Raw genomic sequence first — 12,992 nt, forward strand, 5'->3', positions numbered from 1 at the left:
AACAGGAGTTAGCAGTTGCTTCTTAATAGGCTTACGAGCCCTTCGTCCAGCTTCCAAAAGCCTACGCCGCACTGTTGTGACGTGAATATTCGCCCCAGTGGTAGCCATTAACTCGCGGGTTAAGTCGACAGCAGTTAGTCTAGGATTTAATTTACTTTTCCTGACAATTAAACGATCATCTGCAGGTGAAGTCTTCCTTTTCCGGCCACAGTTTCCTTTTTTCTTGGGTGTGATGGATCCAGTCTCCCTGTATCGTTTTATGATCGAATTAACAGTAGCCAAACCGACGTGACATTCTGCAGCAATTTGCCTCTGTGTCATAGAAGAATGCACTGCTAATGTTATAATTTTAGACCGTTTTCGTGGAGTTGTATCCATTTGTGAAGACGACAGAATGTACACAGGATTGCAGTATTAAGTCTTCAACACAACTGAAATGCTTATAAGTACAAAACGACAGGCAAAATGTCACATATTATAAAAAAAATGATGACAGACCTTCAACAATGGAATTACACGTACTACAGATGTCAATTAAAGCGGTATGAACAGCTGTGAGGCCAACAATGGCAGAAAATGTAAAAATATGTCATGTTCGGATTAATTTGCACGCTACTGTATATTAAGTCAACTGCCATTGTACAAGGAGCGCATCCAGTTGAGTGACTTGGTGGCCGGGATTCCACAGTAATATGTACTGTTGCTCGAAGAATCTACGTAAAGATTTTTTTTTTCACTCCTACAGAATACATCTGTTATGGTAACAATATTCTTCGAGTAATTAACATTTTAAATAATTACAATACTTTCACAGATAGGGCTGCTACCCCATAGCTCCCTTACATCAGTCGCCACTGTGTATACGGAAAATTACAGGGAGGCAAAACTTAGATGACACAAAAATATGATCTTCAAAGGAAATGGGCATAGCAACCGTTCCAACTTCAAAATAGTTTTCTACTAAAGTTATTTGTGTAATGCTTCGTTTGTGTAGACAACATAAAGATCAATTAGTGTTGACAGTTATTATTTACTATTTTGTCTACGTTTCTTTCTTAATGTACTAGTATATTTAGCTTAATTATATAGCTGATCAGGTATGATGCCCACACGGTATATTCGTAGACTTTGTGTTCAAGGATATGTTGTTGTGCTAGCTGGCAAGGCCGAGCACTTCTAACGGCGTAGTGATAATGAAGCAGAAATGCTATATTGGTAGAAGATAGTAAAGGAAGCGGGAGAATGCCAATAAACCCTGTCCAGGTGAAGAAACAAGTTCAGCAGAGGATACAAGATGTTAATGTCATGCTGTACCAATGTGAAATCGTTAAATAAGCATTAATTCCTATACCACAGATTACTTCCCAGTTCATCAATGTAATTGCACAAGAACACAGACGATACAGAATTCTGACTCCACCTTCGTCCTCATTATTTACCGTAGCCCACTTAATAACGTCATGTACTCATATATTATGTGAACCATATCATTTAAATATTTCAGAAGTTCCTTTTACAACAGTTGTTGAACTTAATATTATTATGTTAAATAGTAAAAGAGAGGGCAAACTAAATTTCAAGACAAGATATTTTTAGTAATATGAAAGACCTAGGATCACTAAAATACTATAGGGAGGTGAAGCAGTTTTGGGAACAGGAAGAATATGTTAGACTAAATTCAAGGGAAGAGAGAACAGGAATGGCATGGTGGAGATTAGGTATCTGGAGACTCAAGAATAGGAGAGGGTACGTAGAGAAGGATAAATGTCCCTTGTGTGGACTAGCTGAAGACGCAATGCTTATTGCGTTAAAGTGTCAGGCAACGAATGATTTGAGAAACAGTTGGGTGGATAAAAAATTTCTGCAAATAAACGCTATAGTAGCTTATAAAAATGAATGGTCACCTAAACGCAAGCAATCTGCATAAATTAGGAAAATTTCTGTTTAGAGTTAAAATTAGATGGGAAGAGAAAGTCAAAGCTCTAACGGAGATGGAATTATAAATGTTGAGGAGTTACACGATAAGAAACTACGAAGAGTAGTCAGTGAAGTAATATAATAATTCTTAAAGAGTAGGAGTTTTAAATAAAAGAGGTATACTTATTAGTTGATTATTATTATTACTTTTATCATTATTATTATTATTTTTATTATTAGTAGTATTATTATTGTAAACAGAGGATACTTACAGAGATACGAATATTTGGAACATTTTTACTTTCTCTTATTCGAAATATTAAGAAAAAGTATTGTTGCTCTGTAAAAATATCGATATTTTCATGGAAATACATATTTCTAGCTTCCCTGATACTATGATGTCCTTTAACCGTAATCTATATCATAACGTGTCCCAAATTAATTGCTCCGATTTTAATATGATTTATTTCGAAAAGTATGTAAGCTGTAGGAACGCTGTCTCAATAGATAGATTGTTAGGAAATGGCGCTATCGAAACTTCAGAGAGCTTTTGTGTCCTAAATTTCGCAGCTCATAATTCTGTTGTGACTGCAGAAAGAGGAAAATCATTGCGAGCCACAATGTGCTCGCGAGTCACATTTTCGCCACGGCTGTTCTACAGTACTTGCAATCCATGCCATAATTCCCCTTTTCATCCCTGATATAGGCCCTATAGGCCAAATTTTTGCGTATCGTGGAATTTTCGGCCATCGTCATTTGATTTTATATATTGATAAGGCAGTATCAATTTAGTAAGCGATTTAGTTTTCTGGAATATTTTTCTTTCCGTGACTGTATGTAGACTTACTTCTTAATTCTGTCTGTAGTTATTAATATTCCTTTTTTGTCTTTAGTAGTAGTAGTAGTAGTAGTAGTAGTAGTAGTAGTAGTAGTAGCAGCAGCAGCAGCAGCAGTAGTAATGGAAATAGTATCATCAGCATGTTACTTTACTCACTTTTTCTATCTTAAACACTGTAAGTTATTGTTACAAAAGATTATACAGACGATACAGAATTCTGACTAGTGAAATAGCAGAAGCAACTTACGTTATCGACTTCATATCTCACCGCCATCATGGAGACAGTCTATCACCTGAAAAACGAAGCTGTCTGCAAGTAATGATCAGCCCCCATCTGTTTCATAAAAACTAGCAGGATGTTGAACCAGCAAGTGCGGTTCTAAGTTCGAGTCCTGCACATGCCGTGATGCAACTCACTCGTGACCACTATGCCTGGTTTCGTAAGAATCAGCAGGTTCCGTTGCGAAATCTGACACATTGCCACACTAGACTGCACTTCGCAGAGGCGATGAATCAGACCATTGTGAACGTACACAAATAAATTTGAATGGGAAGTACAATCATCGCCATTATCGTCACCAGCATCATCCCTCATCATTATCATCACACCACTTTCATTATCACTACTACCTTTATCGTACGTATGTATGTATGTATGTCTGTATGTATGTATGTATGTATGTATGTATGTATGTATGTATGTACGTACGTCTGTATGTATGTATGTATGTATGTATGTACAATGTATGTATGTATTTATTTATTTATTTATTTATTTATTTATTTATTTATTTATTTATTTATTTATTTATTTATTTATTTATTTATTTATTTATTAACACTACAATTGGGTATACACCCGGTGGCAGTGATATATAATATACGATAATACCATTATAATTCTACAATAATTACAGCAATAAAAGAAAAAAAAAGAAGGAAAAAACAAAAAAATAAAACAATAAAATAAAATAAACCTAAATTTATTTCTAACTATAAATAAATAGATGCAATAAACCTAGGACTATAAATAAAAACTATTCTATAATAACGCCTATAATAAGAAAAAGTAAACCTAACTTATAAGTACTTCTATTTCACCCAACTCTTACCAATTTAAGTAATTACATATCACCTTAATTAATTACAAATCAACTTAATTAAATATCATCTTAATTAATTACATATCACCTTAATTTATTTACATATCAACTAAATTACAATGTATGTATGTATGTATGTATGTATGTATGTATGTATGTATGTATGTATGTATGTATGTATGTATGTATGTATGTATTTATTTATTTATGTATGTATATATTCACACTGTAAATGGGTATATACCCGGTGGCAGTGGTAACTAATTACACTCAGTAATGACAATTAATAAAAAGTACAATTAATAATAAATTAATAATAATAATAATAATAATAATAATAATAATAATAATAATAATAGGGAGAATTCTAAATTAAATGAAGCACGATCACATAAAATAACATTTAAAGTAAATCTAATTTGTATCTTAACCTACGTTCGAACTAAAACCCACGAGTGGTCAGAGTACCCGGGGCCACTGCAAGACACCACACACGCTTGGACAATGGACAGACACCCAGTCCCCATGAAGAGGTCGAAATTAAATCTCCCTGACTTCACGACTTGCTTCCAAAAAGTGGATCTCACTTATCTGTTTCATTGAACATGAAATTTAACATTCGTTGTTGTATAGTGCCGTGTTAAACTTCAGTAGTTAGGTGAATTACATGCGTCGTTGATCATCCTCCTAACCTCGATAACATATCCATCCGGCCTGGGACGGTTTAATCAGGCTGCCATCGTCACCTCGTTACTAGCAGGACTGAGGATAAGGTGATCAAAGCGTGATTATGGTCATTTTATAGGATGGATTAGCGTTATGAACTGAGTCAAAAAATAAACAAATAGGAGAATATATTTGAATATACAGTATACCTCTGATTGAGGTTCTGGTTGATTATGTACATCTATTATCCTCACCTGGAATGTCTCACCACGCGAGAAACAATGAGCCACACCTCTTTTAGGAGGTTTTGCCCTTTAAGGGACAAAACGGCTAAATTCATTCATTCATTCATTCATTCATTCATTCATTAGCAGGCAGCACATCTCATTTGACGATATGTGTCAGAGGAAGGACAATTATTGTGTGTATACATATGAAGTCTGATTAGAGTAATATGTTGCTAGACAGCGATGTATGCAATGGAGGGGGAAAGGAACTAGCCACACTATCCCATTATCTCCTGGCTTAGTTGCCTCATGAGTGATGCCTTATTGGTGTCACTTATGAGGTTCAAACCTGTCTTCGAATAGTTCACTAAACAACAACAACAATAACTTCAATATAAACTTTCATTGACGCCAAATGGATCCAAGCCCATGCAATAATTGTTCGTATTATTATTATTATTATTATTATTATTATTATTATTATTATTATACTTACTTACTTGCTTTTAAGAAACCCGGAGCTTCATTGCCGCCCTCACATAAGCCCGCCATTGGTCCCTATCCTGAGCAAGATTAATCCATACTCTATTATCATATCCCACCTCCCTCAAATCCATTTTAATATTATCTTCCCATCTACGTCTCGGCCTCCCTAAAGATCTTTTTCCCTCCGGTCTCCCAACTAACACTCTATATACATTTCTGGATTCGCCCATACGTGCTACATGCCCTGCCCATCTCAAACGTCTGGATTTAATGTTCCTAATTATGTCAGGTGAAGAATACAATGCGTGCAGTTCTGTGTTGTGTAACTTTCTCCATTCTCCTGTAACTTCATCCCTCTTAGCCCCAAATATTTTCCTAAGCACCTTATTCTCAAACACCCTTAACCTATGTTCCTCCCTCAAAGTGAGAGTCCAAGTTTCACAACCATAAAGAACAACCGGTAATATAACTGCTTTATAAATTCTAACTTTCAGATTTTTTGACAGCAGACTGGATGATAAAAGCTTGTCAACCGAATAATAACAGGCATTTCCCATATTTATTCTGTGTTTAATTTCCTCCCGAGTATCATTTATATTTGTTACTTTTGCTCCAAGATATTATTATTATTATTATTATTATTATTATTATTATTATTATTATTATTATCATTATTATTATTATTATTATTATTATTATTATTATTATTATTTATGAGACTGATTTACTTTAACTTATACCTCAAGTGTTTCAGCCCACCCAGTGTTTTCCAAAAGTTGGCACTACTGTAAACATTAACAGAACACGGGGAATAGTTGGTTTCCAAAATCAGTAGTACACTAGAAGCAAAAAAGGACGCAAAAAGACATTATAAAACAATAGACTACTGAACCGCAACAGAACTATGAAACTTTTAACTTTGGTTATATTATCTTTCTATTAGATTACTTTATGGCGCTGTACGAACTATTAGGTTATTGACTGTCGATGGAATTCGTAATGGACGAAATGGTATTTGGTGAGATGAGGCCAATGATTCGTCATGTATTTACCTGACATCCGCCTTATAGTCTTAGGACCCACGGCCGAAAGCAGCTCCGGATCAACAGATAAAGGAGCTAACTCCTGAACCGGTGGTTATTATTATTATTATTATTATTATTATTATTATTATTATTATTATTATTATTTAACGACACTGTAGCTAGCTCCTGAACCGGCGGTTATTATTATTATTATTATTATTTAACGACACTGTAGCTAGCTCCTGAACCGGTGGTTATTATTATTATTATTACTATTATTATTATTATTATTATTATTATTATTATTATTATTATTTAACGACACTGTAGCTAGCTCCTGAACCGGCGGTTATTATTATTATTATTATTATTATTATTATTATTATTATTATTATTATTATTATTATTATTATTATTAGTTTCTCGTGACTTTTCATTCATTGACTCCGCGGGTTTCTTTAGGCCAAGTGAAGTTCAGTGAACTATATTTTCTTTGTCTGCTTATTGACTACAGCCCGTAAGTTGTTATGCTGTTAGGACGCTATTGCACGTACTCAACACAACAGCCTTGAGCATTATCATGAATGTGTTGTCACCGATGTCCAGTTATTTAAAAACCCTTTGAAGTGTACGTGGACTTACACCTGTTGCTGATATGATTATTGGCAAGATTTGCACATCAGTTATCTTCTAAAGTTGTGTAATTTCTTTTGTTCGGTATATTTTGATATTTGGTTATGCATGCAGACTGTAGTTACATTTCCATTGTCTGGAATTATTACTTCTATCACAAACTCTGTATTTTCCTTAATTTTGTCCACAACTATAATGTCACCACAAAATGAAATACTACATTTCGGCTACTAGATATTGATAATCGATCAACTGTTGAATTTCGTTTACGTTTCTAATTTATATGGTTTAAAATAAAACACTACATTTTCATCGCAGAAATAAAATGTCATTTTATTATTATTATTATTATTATTATTATTATTATTATTATTATTATTATTATTATTATTATTATTATTAAGACTTATCAATATCTTCAGTGTTGTGCTGTAGGCCTGTTAAAGCCCAATTGTTGCAACTCCCAATATATAGGAGAAGGTGGTAATATGGGACGGGTTTTAAAATGGAACACGGCGTTTTTCTTAAATTAGTGGCGCTATCTGTTACGTACAATAGCATATTTTCCTCCTCGGGTAATCTTTGTCTGCAGTGGGATGCAGTAAGTCCATCGAGTGAGAGTTGTGCATGACAGGTCATGTTCATTACGCCAGAGTTAAAAGTTTTTGCAGAGGGTGCTTTTCTCGGCTCTTACGCAGTAACAAATTAAGGTAGAGAAATTCTCTTTATGCGTGAAAAAGGTAGGATGTATAGATTTGTAATGTCCAGCATCATGGAAATCAAGTGCCATTGTAAATTAAATTTATTGAAGGTTTTATGCTATGATATGAGTGGTGGTATTATGGGATAGGATTGTCCCATATTGCAACATTACTCTTCGTGTGAGAAAAATAGATGTTCAAGACAAAACTAGAGTCTTAGAACCTTCTAATTTTTTTAAGGTACTGATAAACGTGTATGAAAAGTGTCGAGAACAAAACTAGGGCCTTCACCTATGGAAAACGGAGAACTTCATAGTTTTACATAATATCAAGACATTGACTTCCATATGAATTCTGTGTCTAATGTTTTACCAGTGTTCATGCTTTAACATTGAATGTGATTCAAGGCTTAAATTTTAGAATTTATGCAGGCAGTTTGTTTTGTCCCATATTGCAACCTTATTTTATGGAAGTCCAATTATGCGGCATGAGAACTTTCTAAAACATAACACCTGATTCCTTGATATAATCATGTTATGATTTTGCACGCATAAAGAGAAATGATATTCCTATAAGGGATCATCTCAAATCCCTTTTTAACTTCGTTGTTTTCAAATTAGGAACTGCAGAAAAAGAGTGTCCCATATTACCGTCTTCTTTTCTACTATATCGTGGGTCAAGACTTATAACTAGGTCCCGAATTTCAGAGTTTTGAGATAATAATTAAGGAAATAGTATTTGCACATACAACTTATTGTCACCCTGTGTAGGAATGCTACATATCGAACATTAAAATAAATGGGCCTTGTTTAAGAGACTATAATTGAGTCGCCTAGAATGAAACTGCACTTTATCAAAAAATCAGATTTTCCAGAAAAGACGAAAAACTAGTGCAGTTAAACTCAAAACAGTGGATTTTATTACTAAAGTTAAGGCAGATAATTTCCAGTTGAACCTCAAATGAGCAGTTTATCACATTCCCTGCAAAATTCTGCACTACCTTAATCCCATATTTTATAATTTGGAGAAAGTGCAGTTTGATTCTAAGGGACTCAATATAATAATATAAGAATAGTTTTTATAAAAATATAATCAATTATTTTACTATAATTATTAAGTACTTTCAGTCCCAGTACATATTTATTGAATTACTTTTTTGTAAATTTATTATTATTATTATTATTATTATTAATAAATTTAATTTCGCTTTTTATTATTTTATTTCATTCCATTTGTTGTGTTCCTTCCTTATGTGTTTTCCCTCTTAACTATTATACTAATTTAGTTATTATGTTGTTTTCCAGTCCGTAGATCTGTATTTTACTTTCTTGTATTGTAGTATTATTTTCTTTTTGTATTGTCTCAATTTTGTTATCATTTTGTAATATGTTAGTATTTTTTTCATTGTGTATTTTGTGTAAGAGTGTAAGAGAATACCTTAAGGCCAGTATAAATAAATAAATAATAATAATAAGTAAATATTATTATTATTATCATTATCATTATTATTATTATCATTATTATTCTTATTTATCTTACTACTTTTAGTACTGCTATTACATCTACTATTAGCATCAGTAAGGTTCGGATATTTATCACAGTTCATATTTTTGTTCAGGTTTTTGTTTTCATTCTGAATTCTAATCCGTCATTAATAATTGTGTTAATCTATACTGTTTATATTTTGCGTGTTTTATAATTATAATACATAATTTTGATTATGCATTGAGGATGAAGTGCGTATTTTGATTATATTTAGAAGATAAAATTATTTCGCATCTTGTTTTAACATATATATTTTGAAATGACTGTACTTTTAAGATAGAATCACTGTTTGGCATAGCTGTAGTTGGTAGTCTATGTGTACAGTACAAGAAGACAAGGCAGTAGCGGCAATTTCAACCCTTCGTAGCGAAACTAACAGCAAATGCAGGTAGCCTAGCTGCCGCACCGTCTAAAGATAATATTATCGAAGCCTGTACGGGTGACCTACGTCATAACTGAGGATGTTGAAGAGAAAGTGCATTCTTCACTTCTAGGTAATATAAAACAAAATGTACAAACTGAAAACACAACATATTTGTATATACTTCATGTTGTTTAACATCTTATGTATTTGTCCTGACTCGTAATAATAACAGGTAACCCACCAGACAACTTCCAGATAATGTTTCTGTCCTTTACATTTTCATTACCTTGCTCTTTTCATAACTGCCGCACTCGAACATACAGCAACTCCACTGTGGCATTAATAATCCTGTACTCTTCCTTCATATAACAAGTACATTTCACAGGAATTTACAGTTAATCTTCCAGTTAGTTTAGGTGCTTGAAAGTAAATATTTAAGTGATTTTATATTATACACATAAAATACATATAAAATCTATATGGATTAGTCTGGAAATTATCGTTACAACACAGTTCAGGCTTTCGGGTAAAAAAAATCAAACCTTAACTTATCTACGTATGGTCACCAAAACTAATCAGTTCTATACAATTTATTAAGCGTTTTATACAGCGAGTTTTACAAACATTTCAGTGTATTACTATAACTACAAGATTTCACTACAAAGTCACAAATGCAATACAAAGAAATAGTCCAGAAAATATACGAAGGTACAAACAGTCAAATGTCTAAACATTCAAATCACATGCGGATCCCGGCCAACTAGTCACTCATAACGAGTGCACCTCAGCACATGTGTGGACTTGAGTCCTACGTTCATAGACATCTATGACGTAGTGCAGAGGGCGGCCACTAGAGGGAACCCAAGAGTTGGAACTTAAACTGAGACGATTCTGTCCGACGCCGGGGTGGGTATCCGGTGTGGCTTAGTGAATAAAGCATCAGCACGTAGATCTGAAAACCCGGGTTCAAATCCCGGCGCCGGAGAGAATTTTTCTCCGTTCCATTACGCTTTCATCGTATGATGACGCAGAATATCTGCATGGAAATATCATATGTACTTCGGTACATTAAAATAATATATATGATATGCGTAAATCACTCCGTGATTTAAGACGGCGCTTATTTCGTCGGATCCCGGCCAACTAGTCACTCATAACGAGTGCACCTCAGCACATGTATGGACTTGAGTCCTACGTTCATAGACATCTATGACGTAGTGCAGAGGGCGGCCATTAGAGGGAACCCAAGAGTTGGAACTTAAACTGAGACGATTCTGTCCGACGCCGGAGTGGGTATCCGGTTTGGCTTAGTGGATAAAGCACCAGCATGTAGAGCTGAAAACCCGGGTTCAAATTCCGACGCCGGAGAGAATTTTTCTCCGTTCCATTACTCTTTCATCGTATTAAGTGATTTTGTTAAAAACTGTAGTCAGGAATATTTTAGTTCTGATTAAAACAATTCGGTTCTATGAACTTTGTGAAGTTAAAGCTATATCTTGGAAGCTATGAATCTGCAACAACATTGTGATACGGCAAAACGTAAAAAAAAAAATAATTCCAGCCGACAAAACAGTCACAAAAACCGTCAACGACTTTTGCTCGACAACACTGGAACACCTTTGCCATCAAAGAAACTATCGGGACTTTTTAAACGACATGTGTGGAATTGTGATTGAACAGAGTTCAAATTGTTATTCTTGGAGAAATACACCACTCAGTTAATTACATAGGAATCAACACTTCGAAAAAATTATGTACTGTATCTGTTTTTTATTTAAATATTCTAAATGGAATTAGATATGTTAAACAAGACGGAGACCATGGTTGTCGCAAGAAAAATAAAGAAGGTAAACTTGCGAATTCTAAATGAGGCAGTAGAGCAAATGAACAGCTTCAGATACTTGGAATGTACTGTAAGCAGCAACATGAGCTGCTGCCAGGAAGTCAAAAGGAGGATAACAATGGCAAAGAGCGTATTCCGAATCTCAGCGGTGAGCAATCTGATGGCATCACGGTGTTCCGAATTTCACCCATGGAGCCACTGATGCTCCACCGGTGTCGCACCGGTGCCAACAGCTTGCAGAGGTGGTGGCAGTCTCCATCAGCCGCCATCAGTGAATCTGATTGGTTCTTGTATAGGGCGGGAATTAGCAGACGAATGACATCGTGCACTGTTGTGTCATGGCCGTGTGTTCTGCTTTGGTTCTGCTGTATTGTTTGTAATGAGCAAAACGTAAAAACAATATGTTAATGGCTTATGAGCGAACATGTCAACGGACCAGTTATTACTACCGGTTCAAGAAATAAATTGTTTATGCTCTCTTTTCTTTGAACGAGATCGCAGTACGAAAATTTCGCAAAATTTTGCTAGCTCAGCACAGACAACAACTTATACAGTCGCCATGACAGCCATCGATCCTTCCAGCAGTTTTGTTCCTATTTCGCTCCAGCGTGACGTCATTGTTGTCCACCGGTCCGGTGAGATTCGGAATACTCTGAAAGGAAGCTTTTAATAGAAAAAGGAGCATCTTCTGCGGACTTCTGGAAAAATAACTAAGGAAGAGACTAGTGAAGAGAAACATGGACATTACGACGAAATGAAGAGAAACGAATAAAAGCATTTGAAATATGGATATGAAGAAGAAGGGAGCATGTGAAATGGATAGACAGAATACAAAATGAAACTGTGCCAGAAAGAGTGGGTGAAAAGAAAATGATGCTGAAACTGATCAGGAAGACAAAAAGGAATTGGTTGGGTCACTGGCTGAGAAGAACCTGCCTACTGAAGGATGTACTGGAAGGAATGGTGAACGGGAGAAGAGTTCGAGGCGAAAGAAGATATCAGTTGATAGATGGCATTAAGATATGTGGATTATATGCGGAGACTAAGAGGAAGGCAGAACATATGAAAGATTGAAGAATGCTGGGTTTGCAGTAAAAGACCTGCCCATGGGCAGAACACGTCTTATGTATGTATGTATGTATGTATGTATGTATGTATGTATGTATGTATGTAATAACTTTCGATAATCATTTAAAATGGAACCAACACATTAATTACCTTTGTAATAAATTACGTAAAATAGTATATTATTTTGTTTTATTGAGGAATTACTTGTCAATAAGTTTATTACGCACAATATATTTAACTTTATTTCAATCGGTAATTATGTATGGAATTATAGGATGGGGTAGCTCATTTATATCTAATTTTAATCCACTTTATTTATTACAGAAGAAAATAATTAAAATATGTCTTCATAAACCTATTGATTTTCCATCTCAAAATTTGTTTTTAGACTTTAATGTACTTAACGTAAGACAAATTGATTATCTTGTATTAATAAAATTCATACATAAAAATCGAAATTATTTTGAATTGTATTCTCATAGTTATGAAACAAAAGGTATGAATTCTTTTAAGATTGTTTGAACCAAAGTGCAACACTGTTACAGTATTTAATCATAGTAGTAATATAGGCCCAAG

Source organism: Periplaneta americana, chromosome 6 (genome assembly GCF_040183065.1).
Source record: "Periplaneta americana isolate PAMFEO1 chromosome 6, P.americana_PAMFEO1_priV1, whole genome shotgun sequence".
NCBI lineage: Eukaryota > Metazoa > Arthropoda > Insecta > Blattodea > Blattidae > Periplaneta > Periplaneta americana.